A 15,534-nucleotide genomic window follows, 5' to 3' on the forward strand; every position below is an offset into this window, starting at 1 on the left:
TGACGTACGCACTGCGCAGCCGCCGAGGGCGCGACGTCGGGCGGTGCCGCAACGCCCCCTGCGGCCTCGGGCGCACCCCAGCGGCCGGGCGGACTCGGAACACCCGAGTCCGCGCCTAGGCCCAAGCGGGAGGGGACGCAGAGAAAAAGCAACAGCGGAGGACCGGGGTTCTTTCACCTGCCGCTTGAAGGTTGGTGCTCAGCCTTTCTTGGCTGTCGCAGCACTCTTCCTGGAGGAATCCTACGTCCGCTTTCTACGACCACTTCCTCAACTGTTAACAAAGCTTTATTTTTTTCTAAAAGCCAGGGGCGACTTTGTGTGAACCGATTCTTTCATACTTGCGAGGGACAGGTAACTCTCACTTAGCATCCTCTGAGAGAGAGTGCAGAAAGTGATGGAATGGTCCAGATTAATAGGATTCAACAGCCTGGATTTAAACTCCAGCTCCGCTCTGTGGTCTCCATGGATTATGTCATGTCCCTATGCCTGGGTTCCTTTACACACACACACACACACACACACACACACACACACACACACACACACACACACACACACACAGTATAGCAATACAGTACGATAGGCTTGTGCGGATGAATGAGAGAATGCATTGCAAAGGTCTGACAGCAGGGTCCGCTACGTAGAAATGCCACGCGTGTGTATTTTTGTTTCACTCTGTTGCTTTGTTTTTAACTTGTCACTGAACGGGTATTTTCGAGCATCCACCGTGTGCCGCTATTCTAGGCGGCGGGGCAGTGAACAAAACAGCCCCTGCTCCTGAGACATACCAATAAGTAAACCAGCACATATATGACATTGGATGGTTTCCGGTGCTATGGAGACAAACAACACAGGCTAAGGAGGGGAGAGAAGGAAAGATACTGTTATTTATAGCACTCCTACCCGGAACGGCTTCATGAAGAAAGAGCCACGCTGTGAGCTTTGTGTATGGAAAGGCAGAGGGAACAGCCAGGATGAAGGCCCGACACCAGGGAGCCCAACAAGGCAAGCGCACCGAGGGAGGCGAAAGGGGGAAAGAGGAGGAGAGAGTGGGAGCCAAAGAGAACAAAGTGAGGACTTTGGTTTTCACTCTGCGTGAGATGGGAAGCTATTTGGAGGGTTTCGGGCAGAGAAAGGCCCTGGGCTGACCTTTCAAAAAGCTGTAAGGACCAGGCCGAAGGGCCTGAGGGTTTCAGCCAAGAGACAGGTTAGAAGGCTTTTTGAAATAATCCAGTCAAGAGAAGACAGGCTCCGCCCTGGGTGGTAGCAGTGGAAGAGTATAGAAGTGGCCAGGTTCTGGGCGCCTGGGTGGCTCAGTCGTTAAGCGTCTGCCTTCCGCTCAGGTCATGATCCCAGGGTCCTGGGATGGAGCCCCGCATCGGGCTCCCTGCTCCGCGGGGAGTCTGCTTCTACCACTCCCCCTGCTTGCTCTCTCTCTCTCTCTCTGTCAAAAAATAAAAATAAAATCTTAAAAAAAAAAAAAGAAGTGGTCAGGTTCTAGGCACAAAAGGTAGAGCTGACAGATTTTTGCTGATTTCTAAAGTTTTTTGGTTTTTGTTTTCTCAAGCAACTGGAAGATACTGTTGGTGAAATGAGGAAGATTTAAACAGAAGCAGATGGGAAGGGAGGAACTCAGGAATACATCTGGGGTCATATTGAGTTTGAGCTGCCTGTTAGACACCCAAGTAGGAAGCCCAGGTATAGAAGTCTGGGGCTTGGGGGCGAGGTCCAGGCTGGAGATAGAATTTTGGGAGTCCGCAGAATGGGTAAAATCTCAGGACTCAATGAGATCATTTAGGGGGTGAGTATTAGTGAAGTATAGGGGCCGGGGATGAGCCTGAGACCCCCAATACTGAGAGGTCAGTCAGGAAGATAACAAGGAGCCAGCAAAAGATTCTGTGGAAAGGAGCCAGGGTGGCAGGGGGAGACCTAGGAAAGCATCACGTGCTGGAAGACCAGGGATGGAGGATGGATTCATGCCGCCAAATGCAGCTAATAGTTCAAGTAAGGCTAGTGTTGGTGATTGGACATTGGTGTCAGCACCACAGAGGTAACTAGTGGCCTTGGTGAGCGTCACTGTAACAGAGGTGGGTGGGAAAGCCTGCTTGGAGTGGTCTCTAGAAAGAATGAGACCTAGAAAGAATGGGGATCTAGAAAGAGACCATGACAACTTTTTCAAGAAGTTTTGCTCTGAAGGGGAGCAGAGAATTAGGGTGATCGTTGGAGGGGAATGTAGAGTCAAAGCAGATTTTTGTTTTGCTTTGTTTCATTTTGTTTTGTCTCTAGAATGGAAGCCTGTTTGCGTGCTGATGGGAATGAATTCGTAGTGAGGAAAAATTCGATAATGCAGGCATGTGGGGTGGGGGGCATTTTCTGGAGAGCTGTCCTTGAGCGAGCAAGAAGAGAAGGTCTGGCCTCGGGTACCAGAAAGGCCAGTGTTCACTGACAGTAACAGAGGGCAGGCCGAGTGTGGGCATAGAGGCAGGGAGCCGGATGGACGAGGTGCCAGAACGCGGGGACTTGTCCTTCTGAGGGCTTCTATTTTCTCAGGGAAACAAGAAGCAAGGTCATCAGTTTGGAGTGTGGAGAGGGAGGAGGTGTTGGAAACTTGAGGGAAGAGGAGAAGGTGTAAAGCAGGATCGGTCGGCAGGGTTAGTCTGTGTTTTCACTGGCCACGTTTTGCTGGGCAGGTGCAGGCACAGGAAGGTGGCGATAGGATTCCACCAGGGTTATTTTTGTGGAGAGAGAAAGGGAAAGGAAGGAGAGGTATGTATGTGCAAGGAAGTAATAATGGCAATGACCAGCTGTTGAATCCAAGCCAGATGAGAGGGGAGTAAGCGAATTAGGGTGCGGGGGGTGGGTGCGGGGGTAGAGGAGAGACCCCATAAACTGGTAGAATCAATGGAATGATGGGCAGAAGGATTTTTGGAATCAGCACAGGAAGGGGGGTGCGCTGGAAAGAAGGAGGTGCTGGTGGGAGAGCCAGGTTGCTAGCACTGAGATTACGTGAGGGGCAGTTCTCAGTAAATGCAGGGCCTGGGGCCACTTCTCAAACTGTAATATCCATACGCTTTCCTGGGAGATCTTGTCGAAATGCAGTTACTGATGCCATTGACCTAGCATGGGGTCCAGGATCTTACATTTCAACCAACTTGGGGGTGGGATGGGGAGGATGCTGATTAGTCTCACTCTTGTTAATATCCTTAATACCAAAACCTCAGTTAATCCCATACATGCACACACAAAGAAAACTAGACACACTTTGCTAGTGAATAGATTAAAAAAATGGCAGCATGTTAAAGTCAAGTCCACCCCAACCAAGGACAATTTATGACAAGCATATAAGAAGCTCATTAAAAAAAACCAGAGCTGTCTAGGGGCTGTCTCTGCTCAGAGAGACGTAAGCTGACAAGAAATCCAGAGCAAGCTCTGGACTTGGGGAATGGCTGGTTCCTGGAGCTCTTTGCTTTTCTCCGGTAACGGTGGGAGGGAGGCGCCTACGGTGGAAGGGAGGTGCCTGGCAGTCTCAAGTGTGTGGACTGCAAGTTTTATCTAATTCTGAAACTTTGTTCAATAAGGACTTTACCCCCACAGCAATTTTTTGTGTGTGGGTTTTTTGTTTTGTTTTGTTTTGTTTTGTTTTAAAGCCAAGAGTTCTGTTTAATTGTAGCCCCAAAGGGAGAGGGAGGCCTTTAGTGTGCTCACATTCCACGAAAACAACTGAGGACCCAATTTCCCACAGAATAAAAGATGCAAATCCCATATGCAGGGGTTTGATTCCTTTGTTTTATGGGTCAGATCAGGATTCCAGATTAATCTCTTAACTGGGATAAAGCCACTGCAGTGGCAAAGCAGCAGAAATTTCTGGAGCCAGGGTTTAAAACAAATTCTGAAGCCCAAGTGGAAGGAATCATGTCATTTGACTGCTTGAATTTATGCTGGGAGACACCTTCTCAGTCCTTCTATAGAGCCTTCTGGAAAGCCCCTTCTACTAATATATTTCTTTGTAGGCACAACCTCTTTCTGGGAAATTCCTCTACCCCTTCATCTTGAAACCCCCTTCACAGAGGTCCCCTCACCCCCCCCCCCGCACCCACCTTCTTGTGCAGAATCCACAGATCTCAAGGTCCTAAGTCAGGGTCTTCATGTTCAAGACAAACCAATCAGTGATGATCTTGTGTAGATGTCTTGTTACTTTCATTTCCTTTCCTTTCCTCTCCTCCTTTGAAGCTGGGCCATCAGATGAAGGCACCTTCCTGCCTTCATCAGCACCATCTGTGAAAGGACTTTGAAGCCTGACTCACAGCTTCCTCCGCACCCCACCCAGTGCCTGACTTCTCCTGGGCAATGTTAGTGCCACTCACCTCATATGTTGGGTCACAGTTCCTCGTATCATCCTCCCTGGTGACCTTCACTTCCTTTCCACTTCAGCAACCACTTGGTTGGCCCTACCCTGGTCTCTTTGGCCAGACTCTACCTTTGAAGGTGGAAGTCTGTAACTTTCCTGGGTAACTGCTCCTACTATCCACCTACTCTCCCTCCCCTCCCTCATACCCACCAAACCTGCTCTAAATCTCACCGAAACCTTATTTACTCAACAAGTACTTTTTGAAAGCACATAATTACTGAGCATAAGCAGTGGCAAGGAGACATTGAACAATGCATGGTCCCTGCTCTCAACGGTCTTGTAGTCCAGGAGAGACACACGAGTAAACAGGCAATCACAGAAGACTGAGACATGGAGCATGAATAAGATTTAGGCCGTTGAACATGGAGATAAATGTTCAGGAAAATCATGCAAATACCATCAAAGCAGGAAAGCACGGTGAATTTGGGGAAGCGCATAGGAATAGCTCAGTATAGAGAGCTTAGAGTTTTAGAAGGGAAATTTTTTTGTTGCTATTTTTTTCCTCAGCTTTATTGAGAAATTATTGACACGTTAACGCATGTAAGTTTAAGGTGTACAATGTGATGATTAGATAAATGTATATGTTGCAAAATGGTTACCACAATACAGTTAATTAATACATCTTTTACCTCGCATAATGATTTGTGTGTGTGGTGATAACACTGAAGACCTAGTCTCTTAAAAAACTTTCAAGTATATATATAATAAGGTACTGTTAATTATAGTCAGCATGCTGCACATTAGATCCCCAGATCTTATTTATCTTATAATTGGGAGTTTGTATCCTTTGACCTTTTCCCCATTTCCCCCATCCAAAGCCCCTGGCAACCATCATTCTACTCTCTATTTCTATGGGTTCAGCTTTTTTAAAAGATTTTATTTTATTATTATTTGAGAGAGAGAGAATGAGAGAGAGAGAGAGAGCACAAGGGGGGGAGGGTCAGAGGGAGAAGCAGACTCCCCGCTGAGCAGGGAGCCCGGTGCGGGACTCGATCCCGGGACTCCAGGATCATGACCTGAGCCGAAGGCAGTCGCTTAACCAACTGAGCCACCCAGGCGCCCCTGGGTTCAGCTTTTTTAGATTCTGCATATAGAACATACAGTATTTGCCTTTCTCTGACTATTTAGTGGAGCACCCTTAAGGTCCATCCGTGGTGTTACAAATGGCAGGACCTGAGGAGGGGAGTTGGCACCAGATAAGGCTGGAAAGATAAGCAAAGGTCGAATGACAAAGAGTGATACCACCCACGCTAAGTAGGCTGGGTTTCAACAGGAAGGCAGTGGGGTAAGTTGGGAGGAGTGGGCATTGAGACTTTAAGCCATGGAATGATGAGCTCAGATGTGTACTTTAGATTTAGAAACAGCACTCTGGGGGCGCTTGGGTGGCTCAGTCTAAGTGTCTGCCTTCGGCTAGGGTGATCCTGGAGTCCCAGGATCGAGTCCCGCATCGGGCTCCCTGCTGAGCAGGGAGTCTGCTTCTCCCTCTGCCCCTCACCCCGTTCGTCCACTCTCTTGTCTCTCTCTCAAATAAATAAACAGCATTCTGACCCTCTGTATGCTGTGATGGGGAAAAGGCCAGATTGGAAGTAGTGGCATCAGTAGGAGGCTGCTCTCATCCTGGCAAGGGAAAATGGGGCCTCAGCTAAAATGGTGGCAGGGGCCCTGGAGGGGAATGAATCAGTGAGAAAAAAAAGTTTTTAGAAGGTGGTACTGGTGACTTGATAGATATAGATGGGGAGGCCGGAGGATGACAAGCGGGCTTTTGACATGAGCACCTGGTTAGACAGTAGAGCTCTTTGCTCAGATGGACACCATCCAGGAGCAATCAGAGGACAGGAGGAAAACCACAAACACATCTCCAGAGACAGGCTAGGCGACAGTCCAGAGCTTTAGTGCGATCAAGTGATACAAGGCTGGAAGGTATCGGTTGGATGGTGACCTTGGAGAAAGCTGTACCAGTGGAGGATGAACAAAGAAGCCTGCAGATGGCAGTGGGCTTAGGATGTGAATGGGAGATCAGGAATGGAAGTAATAAACATAGGCAGCACTTTCATGACTGGAAGGTGGAGAGGAAGGGCTGGTCAAGCGAGGACCTGAGGGGAGCAGAGATGAGCATGTTTAAAGGCTGATGGGAAGGAGCCACTAAAGAAGAAGGTGCAGGAAAGAGAAAGTGTCACAGATACCTGGAGGTCCTTCCGTTGGGAAGAGGCTTTGTGGGAGCACAGAAGGAGGGCTCCCTCTTTGCAATAGAGAAAGAAGAAGAGAGAGGTCCAGGGAAAGGATGGTGGAGTGAAATGGGGGGGAACTCCTGGGAACTGAGGTATATACAGAATGTGTTTTGTTAAGCAAAAAGAGTGTTTTTTTTCCCCTAAAGTAAAATGGTTGGTTGTTCCAGAATAAGAGCGAAGAAAGTGTAGGATATAATGGGAATGGATATTGAAAGTTATAGAAGGTTCTAGAAAAGAGAATTTTATCTGTCATGGTTAAAGCTGGCTAAGGTTTGATGGATTTATTTGTAAGATTTTCAAAAAGAGCTTTAGCATCCAATAGCTTGATGGCAAACTAGAATTTGGTTTCCTCTCTGTGAAAATGAGAAAAATTTTTGGTCTGCCCTTCATAAGAGGTTTGTGGTAGATCGAACAATGGCCCCTGAATGATGGCCACGGCCCAATCCCTGGAACCAGTGAATATGCTATTTTACATGGCAAAAGGAATTTTGCAGATTAAATTAAGGACCTTGAGTTGGGGGAGATTATCCTGGATCACCCGATGGGCTCAGTGTAATCAGAAGTGTCCTAATAAGAGGGAGGCAGGAGAGTCAGAGTGAGAAAAAGGCCACGTAACAATGGAAGCAAAGGGACATTGGAAGATAAAGCGCTGCTGACTTTGAAGATGGAGGAAGGGGCCGCGAGCCAGGAGTGAAAAGGGCCTCTCGAGGGTGGAAAAGGCAAGGAAATAGATTTGTCTCTTAAAGGCTCCAGAAGGAAGTAGCTTTGCTGACATCTTAACTTTGAGACTGATTGTGGACTTCTGACCTCTAGAACTATAAGATAATAAACTTATGTTGTTTTAAGCTCTTTAGTTTGCAGTAATTTGTTAGTAATTCATTAGGAAATGAATACGAGGTTGTTAGATTATTCTTTACCTTCTGGGTAGTTTGCCTAGATAACAAAGACTGTGTGCTTTACCAGAATAACCTTCTATGGTTTATGCTGACTTTCTGACATCCTTGATTATGTAAAAGAACAAAATTTTCTCACTTGAGAAAGAGCTACGATTCTTTACAATTGTGTTACCCTTTATGTTTATTTTTTAAACCCTTTATTGTCACTTTAAATAAATAGCCAAGTATTATTTCTCAGAAATGTGGGATCCTGCCTTATTCAGGTATTCAAAACCCCTGACAACTTTTGATGTTCTGCCTTCCCCCAAACTGATCCTGAGTGATACCTTTTGCACCTAAAACTGTCTTTGAGATTTCCCAAAGGAAAAACCACAAATGATTCGTTCTTTCATTTTGTAAGAAGAGAAATGCTAGAAATAATCGGGTTTATCTAATGGTTGCTATTGATGTGTCACGTAGGAAGAGATGCTCTTAGCCTGTCCCAGGTTAAATCGGTAATAGGAAGTTACGTTCAGATTTCCAGAACTGTGCATTGTGTGGGAAATTCCCAGAGCTTTACCGATGCTCTCACTGACCCTGAAGTTTCTTGGTTCTGCTGGAGCTGATAGTAGCCAACCATAGTAGATGTTGTCTGTGAGAATGTCAGCAATTTCTCCAAATGGTAACTCGCTTACAACTTCCTTCATTTGAATCTAGCATCTTCTAGGGGGACAGCTTTCCACTGGAACTCCTATCACCTAACGTGGAGTTTAGAACTTATTCCAGATTTCCAGAGTCTCTTTACTTGATATTCTTTATATGTTCCTAGTGTATTCTATCTATATGTTCAGTAAATGCATGGAATACTATGTGAGAATTATTCGATGTTATATCTGAAGATTTTTTTTTCCTCTGTGAAGATTATGTTCCTCCATTTTTATAAATTAGATATAATATCTGCTCCTCTTTGAAAATAGAGTTAGTCATTGTGTTAATAGATATTTTGTCGACAAGACTTTCTGGATCGAGTTTATTATTTTGGTTTGTGTGCCACCTACACGACCAAATGTCCTTGTCAGTTGTACTGTTTCTGTTATGAACTCCCAAGAGATCTTACAGTTTAGGAAATTGTCAGTGGGGCGCCTGGGTGGCTCAGCCGGTTAAGCGTCTGTCTGCCTTCCACTCAGGTCATGATCTCAGGGTCCTGGGATCCGAGCCCCGCATCGGGCTCCCCGCTGAGCAGGGAGCCTGCCTCTCCCTCTGCCTGCCGCTCCCCCTGCTCGTGCTCTCTCTCTCTCAAATAAATAAAATCTTATTAAAAATTAAAAAAAATAGAAAATTGTCAGTAATAGGTTAACCACAGCCATTTTATTTTGTCATGTGCAGATAGATTTTTTTGTTTTTTCTCTGACGCTGCCCCGAAAGCACCAGGAGTCCCCTGCAGAGTAGAGCGATTGTCATCGAAGCACACTCGATTGTCTTGCAGCTGGCTTTTCCCCAGAATCTGAAGAAGCTCTGCGAGCTGAAGCTCCATAACTTGGCATTAACCTCAAAGGACCCAGCACCGCAGCAGACCATGCATGGGCTGGAATTCTCCCTGGAAGTCGGACAAAACGCTTGGGTCACATATGCTTTTGAAGACTATGGACAACACCACCAAGAGCATGGCCATCTTAGCATCCAGAAGCTTGGTGATAATGCTGGTTTTTCTTCTGTGGACCTCTAGAATCCACTGGACTGGTTAATTCTCAAGGTTCAACTCTTGGTTCCTTACTCCAATACAACTTCTATGGCATTATTTCTCTACTTGGAGGACCCCTCTTTTAAGATGCCTGATCCTTAGGACCTTAAAACCACTGACCTTTGCCCCACCTCTCAAGAGATGGCTCACCAATTTTGCAGGAATGACACCAGCAAGAATCCTGCAGGGACTATTTCTTAGGCCTTGCTTTATCCCACTCAGGAGGTGTATGACTACCTCTGAGTTATTTGGAGACAAATGATCTTCATCTTGAATAAAAGGTGGTTCTGACAATGTTGAACTTCATCTGAGCCCTGTGCAGCCTCAACCGTGATGCTTAAAAAATTACCCCCCCCTTTGTGTTTTGGAAATAGAAAACCAGCTAACCACAAAGGACCACGCTGCCCTGAGTGTTTCCAAGAGAAGTCTCATTTCCGTCCTTTCTGGTGACTCCCATAAGACTCCAAAATGACCCCGTTGTTTACCTGCCTCTATAAAATTCCAGGCCCCCTTCTTTTTCTTTGAGATGTTCCTCACTAATGTGCTTTTTACCGCAATAGCCAGAGTAAAAGTCTCTTCTTAATTACCAGGTGAATTTTGCCTGTCGCAGCTCCAGAGAGGACCTCCCTCTGGTGGTGGCCAGTGCATCACCCCTGACTGTCCAGCTGAGGCAACACCACCTGTGCCCTGAGGCTCTGTTCAGCCCCCCGTGACTTCACCCTGTGGGCAACCACCCTTTCAACAGCTCAACACATGAGTGAACTAAGAGAAGGACATGTGGCCCCAGATACCTTGGGTCCTGGTGGAGTTGTGGAAGGGGGACAGAAAGAAATCAGTCTGACATGCTCCTGGGCTGAGCCAGGGGTAGACACACCCCATTATGCCTTTAAAGGAAAGAGGAAATGTTATTGAGACAGCTGAGGTTCCAGCCCAGCCAGGTGGTGGGCAGAGCGCAGGTGCCACTCAGGTCTGGGGAGCTGTCACAGTGGCCAATATGAAGGCCAAGGGTGAGCCTGAAAGTCAGAAATGCCAGGGGACAGCTCTATAAGCTGGGGGGGAGTGGAGGCCCCAAAGAGGGAAAGTCCTGGAGATAAGACTGGCCAAAAAAATAAAAAAATAAGAATAAAATAAAAGCCTTTAGCCAACCTGACCGCTCTCATTCCTCTTCTTGTTGGGGGAGTGGGGGCAGGCAGGGAAGGCTCCACTTCCCTGGGTAGAATGTGCATAGTCAGTGATGTTTGAAGGCAGCATGTGTGACAGGATCCGCCACCTCTGCAACTTTACAGCAATCGGAAAGTGCCTTCCCAACTTCAGCAGGGGCATGTCGCAGAGAAGGGTGAGAAGTCCAGATGAGGCCATCATTCTGGAATGATCTCTCTTATAGCCTGAAGGCTCTAGACATCCGTGGCTCTAGACATCTGATGTGGCAGATATCTGATGTAAAAGTAAAGCGAGCATGTCTGCAGCGAGGTCCCTGGGGCCAGTGATAACCAGAGAGCTCCCGAGAATTCTCAGGGCCCTGGCACATTCTCTGTGCTGTCCTTGGGCGGAGCGCAGTGCCTGGGACTGAAGAGGCATTTCACAGTGCTGGAAATCTGTACTTACTGTACAAAGTGTGTTCTGGGTCATATAAAGACTGGCAAAGTCAGAAAACTCATCAGAGGCAGGGTAAGAGAATGGGTCATGCTTGACTGACGTGTAGCCAGTGGTCATATTAAAGATATTTAACAACTAGAACTACACAAGCACCTGCTGAGCAGAATGGATTCTGGCTGAAAACCAGCCCTGTGTATAGCAATGGTAGGACCTCTGTGGCGTCCGGCTCACGTTTTTTTAACAAAAGCAAGGGACAGAGAAATGGATTGGGCACATATTAAGCTTTGAACTATGCCTTTAGAATTGGGGTGCCAACTGAGGCTAGTGGATTGGAACCCGACCTTGATGAGTAGGGCTATGACAGCTGGAAGAAAGACTCTGGTCCAAGAGATCATGCTCATCATCTTGATGATGCCATCCATAACACCAGCAATTCAAGAGGCCAAGACCATCACAGAGTCCAGTTTTTCAGGGGCCTCTGGCATCTGAGTTGGATAAAGAAGGCTTCAGGGTCTTCCTGGGCCTCACCTTGACTTTGAAGCATGTTCTGCTGGAAGACCTGACACTGGGTCCTTCCGGGTTGGCATCCTGGCAACAATCCATACCTGTGCTCTGGCTTTCCCCCAAGCAACATGCTGGAGGGGTCGCCATGGCAGAATAGGCCTCCCCTATCCTCTGCACTGTGGAAGTCCCTACAGAATGGTGCAGGACCTGGTCCAGGGGCTGCTGAATGCAACAGTCTGTTGCTAGTGTCTGATCATGCTGGTGGTTCTAAGGATGCTTAGCTACAATTTTTTCAGAATAGAGGATCTTTCTCAGGTTAGGGAATCCTCAGCTGGCTCCTGTGGTTTGGGATGGTATGGCAAGGTTTTCGTCGAGTGGTTACCTAGGCTAGTCATTTGAAAATGCCAATCACTGAAGGTCAAGTGCCCACTCCAAGTGGCCAGGGCTGAGTTCGCCTGTCTCTTAGAGTTGTTTCAAGCCACAACGGTCAGGCTTCAAGGCCCACCAATGCCTGTTTCCATTGAGTTTGTCTCTCCAAGCCATAAAGTCCCAGGACATGGATTGGCTTCACACAGACCTGGAGTCTATGAAAAGTAGGCATAAGAGCAGAAGTTCCCTAGCAACATGGTGGCCCCATATACATGGTTGGGAGCCTTTTATGTCAGGCAGACATGGGTGGGCTGAGTTAGGACAGTCTTGGATGAGGGCAGAAGAGAGCAAGTCCATGGTTTCCTGAGGAATTTTTGCTCACTTTGGGGTCCAAATAATATTCCTTTCATTTTGAGGAGGTCTGTTGACAGGGTGGTAGTGGAAAAGTGAGTTTTGAGATACCTATAGTAAACAGATAATTTTTATTATTCCTGGTGTGATAAGGGTTGCTATTTAATTATAAAAACCTGGTCAAGTTTAACCTCAAATATTTTGAATATATATTTGGGGGAGGGGACATCAGCCAAGGGTTTGCAGTTAGGTGGGGTTTCCAGCAGGGCCTGTGGATAGCAGTTGAGGAGCTCGTGGGCACACTCTTGGCGGCAGTGGGGCACCCCAGTAGCGGGAACCCATCTGTGCTGTCTGTCTGTCCATACTACTGTGGACCAGAGTTCAGAAGGCTCTTGACACCCTGCAACCTGTCATGACAAAGATGATAATTACCTGCAATCCCGTAGGTAGCCAGAGCCTCTCTGCCCAGGGTTTTAAGGCGGAGGGTTGGGTCCTAATTCCTGGTAAATGATATTATCCTCGGGGGGCTGGCAAGGGATAGATGCAAAGGAGCATCAGTCAAGCTGAGGAATGTGCCATGCGTGGTTCCCTTGGATGGTTTGCCCATTCGGTGGTGAGGATGTGTGAGTATGAAATGCACACAGGTGAAAGAGCATATGCGAGAATAAGCGTGAATGTGTGTACCTGTGAGGGAGGTACAGCAGGAGGCAGCCTTTAATGCCTACATAGGAAACCACTGGCCCACCCCAGGCAGTGCTTGCTGGGCTGGTCAGGAAGGCAGGAAGATGCTGAGCTCTATTAACCCATTGTCTTCTGCCCAGTTCATTCCCTACCCCCCCCCCAAAAAAAATGAGTTGAGTGTGCCAGGTGGGACAAGCCCCAGCCAGTAGAAGCATCCCTGACCTCCCACGGAAGGGTGATCAGTGACCTTCGCCAGTATGAGCAGTGGCTTACCTTCTGGAAGAAGAAGGATCCAGGGATCAGAACCATGCAGGCTGACACTCCAGCAGCAGCCTCGGCTGGAGTTCAGCCTTCTCGAGATTCTGCTACAGTGGAAGAGAGCCCGGGAAAACTGCCAGCCACTGTGGGGTAGTCCCACTCCTTCCGGAAAGGATTGTTCAGACCTAGAATGGTGCAGAAGACAGGCTCTTCCTAGTCCAGGCATAGCCTGGGTGACAGCACTCCGTGGCAATGCCTGGGTTGGTGCAGCTAGGATGCAGCTGAAGGACTTGGCACTTGGCCTCCACCTGCCAGCAGGACCCCCAAGAAGGAACTGCAATATCTCCAGCTATTTTAGGATCATGCAGAAGATGTTATTTATACTGCCACAGTGTCTGAGGAACAGTACATAAGGTACATAAAATGTGCTGGAGATGGCCCAGATCAAATTTATCAAACGGAAGCTTGATTTCTTCCAAGGCTGAGGATCCATGTATATAGTCACCGTCTCGGGGCAGCTTCTGCACACCCCAGTGCATCCAGCTATACCAGTTCCAAACTCGCTGCACACTCTCCCAGCCAACCCCAGCACCATGCAAATCCATTTCCAGCCATTTCTAGAACCAGCAGAGAGATAGGTACGGACTAAGCAGTAAACAAATTTCAAATTAAGAGATAAAAATTTCTTTCAAAAAAGATAAAGTATCAACAGTGTAACATCTTCGTTAAGTGTCTATTGTCTGTTTATAAGCCTGGGTTGATCCCAAGGGTCCAGTTGACCAGCCCCATTTTATGGGGATTTCACCACAGACCACCCCAGAACACAGACCAGGTTATAGGTAGATGAGATACCGCTAAAAACATAAAATCCCACTGAGTTCGCTGATAATCATTGTGTGCCCCCATCAAAATTACCAAGCAAATTAACCCTAACACTATGGAGTGTTTTCAATTAAGATTACATTAAAACAGCCCAATTTCCATCTCAGCATTGCAAATGTAAGTTCCATCACTGACTGTTTTGACAAAAACTCTCTAAAGAAAAAGCATCTTGATTAAATTAAAGGACAGATTACCTCATAGACATTATTTATAAACATGTTGTTACTTGCCAAGCTATCTTATGATCAAAAACTCAGTTCTGCATTTTTGTATGATCTCTATTTTCTGAATATAATTCTGTCATACAACTTTATACTTTCCTTGAGCAGAATTGGCCACACTTAATAATTGTATGGTGAGTTATATGCAAACTGAGTATTTTCAAATGAGCTCTATTCAGCCATCAAGGTAACATAACAATTGGCGATTCTATCCCTAGAATAATCCATTAATAATTCTCCCCCCAATAATGAACATCCTGAGTCATGACTTACACAAATATTTCTTGGTAAGCGTATTTATCTTGGGATATTTTAATGTCCTTCCCTGATTCTTATAACTGGGACCTGCAAAACCATAAACACTTGACATCCTGCAGAGCTTTTCCAGATCAATGCAGATCAAACTTTGATCTTACTGTAAATTACTCCATTAAGTAATGAAATCCTTTTACAAAAAGCATTTCAAAAGCCAATCTAAACATTCAAACTCAAGTACAAACTCAAGTACAAACACCCAGATATTCATACACTAACAAAATTGATATAATCCAAGTTGAGCAAATCACTTACGTGTGTGTGGGGCGGGGGATGGGCAATACGTGGGGGAAGCAGGTGGATTCCGAGCCAGAGGTAAAATCAGGCGTTCTTTCCAGATCTACTGCCAGATACCTAAGAGTGTTCTTCCGTATCTTTAAAAATCAACAGGGAGCTTTGCGTCAAGCAACGGTCTCTATCTTTTCAATTAAAAGGAAAAAAGAAGAAGTTGTGTTTTCAACTTACAACTTTATAATAACCAAAGTTCATGGTTTCTTGGTTCTTTCAGGTCTGGTTCTCTGAGGCTAAGGATGATTTTTTCTGGATGTTCTTTGCTCCTTGCTGAATCAGTCCTTAGGCTTCATCATTTGCCTTTCCCAGGCTTGGAACCAGCATCTCCTACATTTCAATTGCTTTTGTAAGGTTCCAATGAGATGATCAATTAATAGTTCATCTTTCATTTTTCTTCTTGCTTAAGTCCCTCTGCCTTTCCCTTCCCCCAGTCTTCTAGCTTGTCCCCCCTGCAAAGCCAGAGCGCATCAGCCAAGTCTTGCAAAGACACCTCCTAAGGCCCATACCGAGTCTGAGGCTAGGAGTCAAACAATTCACAGAGACTCTGAAGATGTTTTTTTTTTTTTAATATTGTGAAGTAATAGGGTTAAAATAGCATTTTTTTTTTCTTGAATCTCTATTATGTTCGGTCCTGTGCCAGAGGCTTTACCTACATGATTGCTGATCTAAAAAAAAAAAAAAAAAAGGGAAATACCATATTTCATCAAATCTAGCACACCTTGGTTCTAAGACTCACCATTACTTCAGGTAACATTAAAAAAAAAAAATCAGAACTATATTGTAACCTGTCACTGATTGCAAATTGCATCCTTAT

General features: G+C 46.3%; 1 protein-coding gene and 2 long non-coding RNA genes across 3 annotated transcripts in view; 1 reads left to right on the forward strand and 2 right to left on the reverse strand.

Moving 5' to 3' along the window:
• The window catches only part of CAB39 (calcium binding protein 39), a 90,084-nt gene extending 85,864 nt beyond the window's left edge, over positions 1-4,220 (reverse strand). Inside the window, exon 1 of the mRNA XM_025889862.2 lies at positions 4,098-4,220. The gene's annotated coding sequence lies outside the window, so the exon portion shown is untranslated. The remainder of the gene's footprint in view (positions 1-4,097) is intronic.
• On the forward strand, positions 67-10,402 carry LOC141370046 (uncharacterized). Its single transcript, XR_012373740.1, has 2 exons — positions 67-190; positions 8,898-10,402. It is a non-coding gene; the product is annotated as an uncharacterized lncRNA (long non-coding RNA).
• LOC141370048 (uncharacterized) lies at positions 8,980-15,261 on the reverse strand. The gene is made up of 4 exons (XR_012373741.1): positions 14,685-15,261; positions 13,027-13,196; positions 12,505-12,599; positions 8,980-9,108 (listed from the first exon to the last, which is right to left on the reverse strand). It is a non-coding gene; the product is annotated as an uncharacterized lncRNA (long non-coding RNA).
• Between the last annotated feature and the right edge of the window lie 273 nt (positions 15,262-15,534).

This window comes from Callorhinus ursinus, unplaced genomic scaffold (assembly GCF_003265705.2).
Source record: "Callorhinus ursinus isolate GAN/ISIS: 27379988/994484 unplaced genomic scaffold, GSC_fseal_2.0 scaffold2, whole genome shotgun sequence".
Taxonomy (NCBI): Eukaryota; Metazoa; Chordata; class Mammalia; order Carnivora; family Otariidae; genus Callorhinus; species Callorhinus ursinus.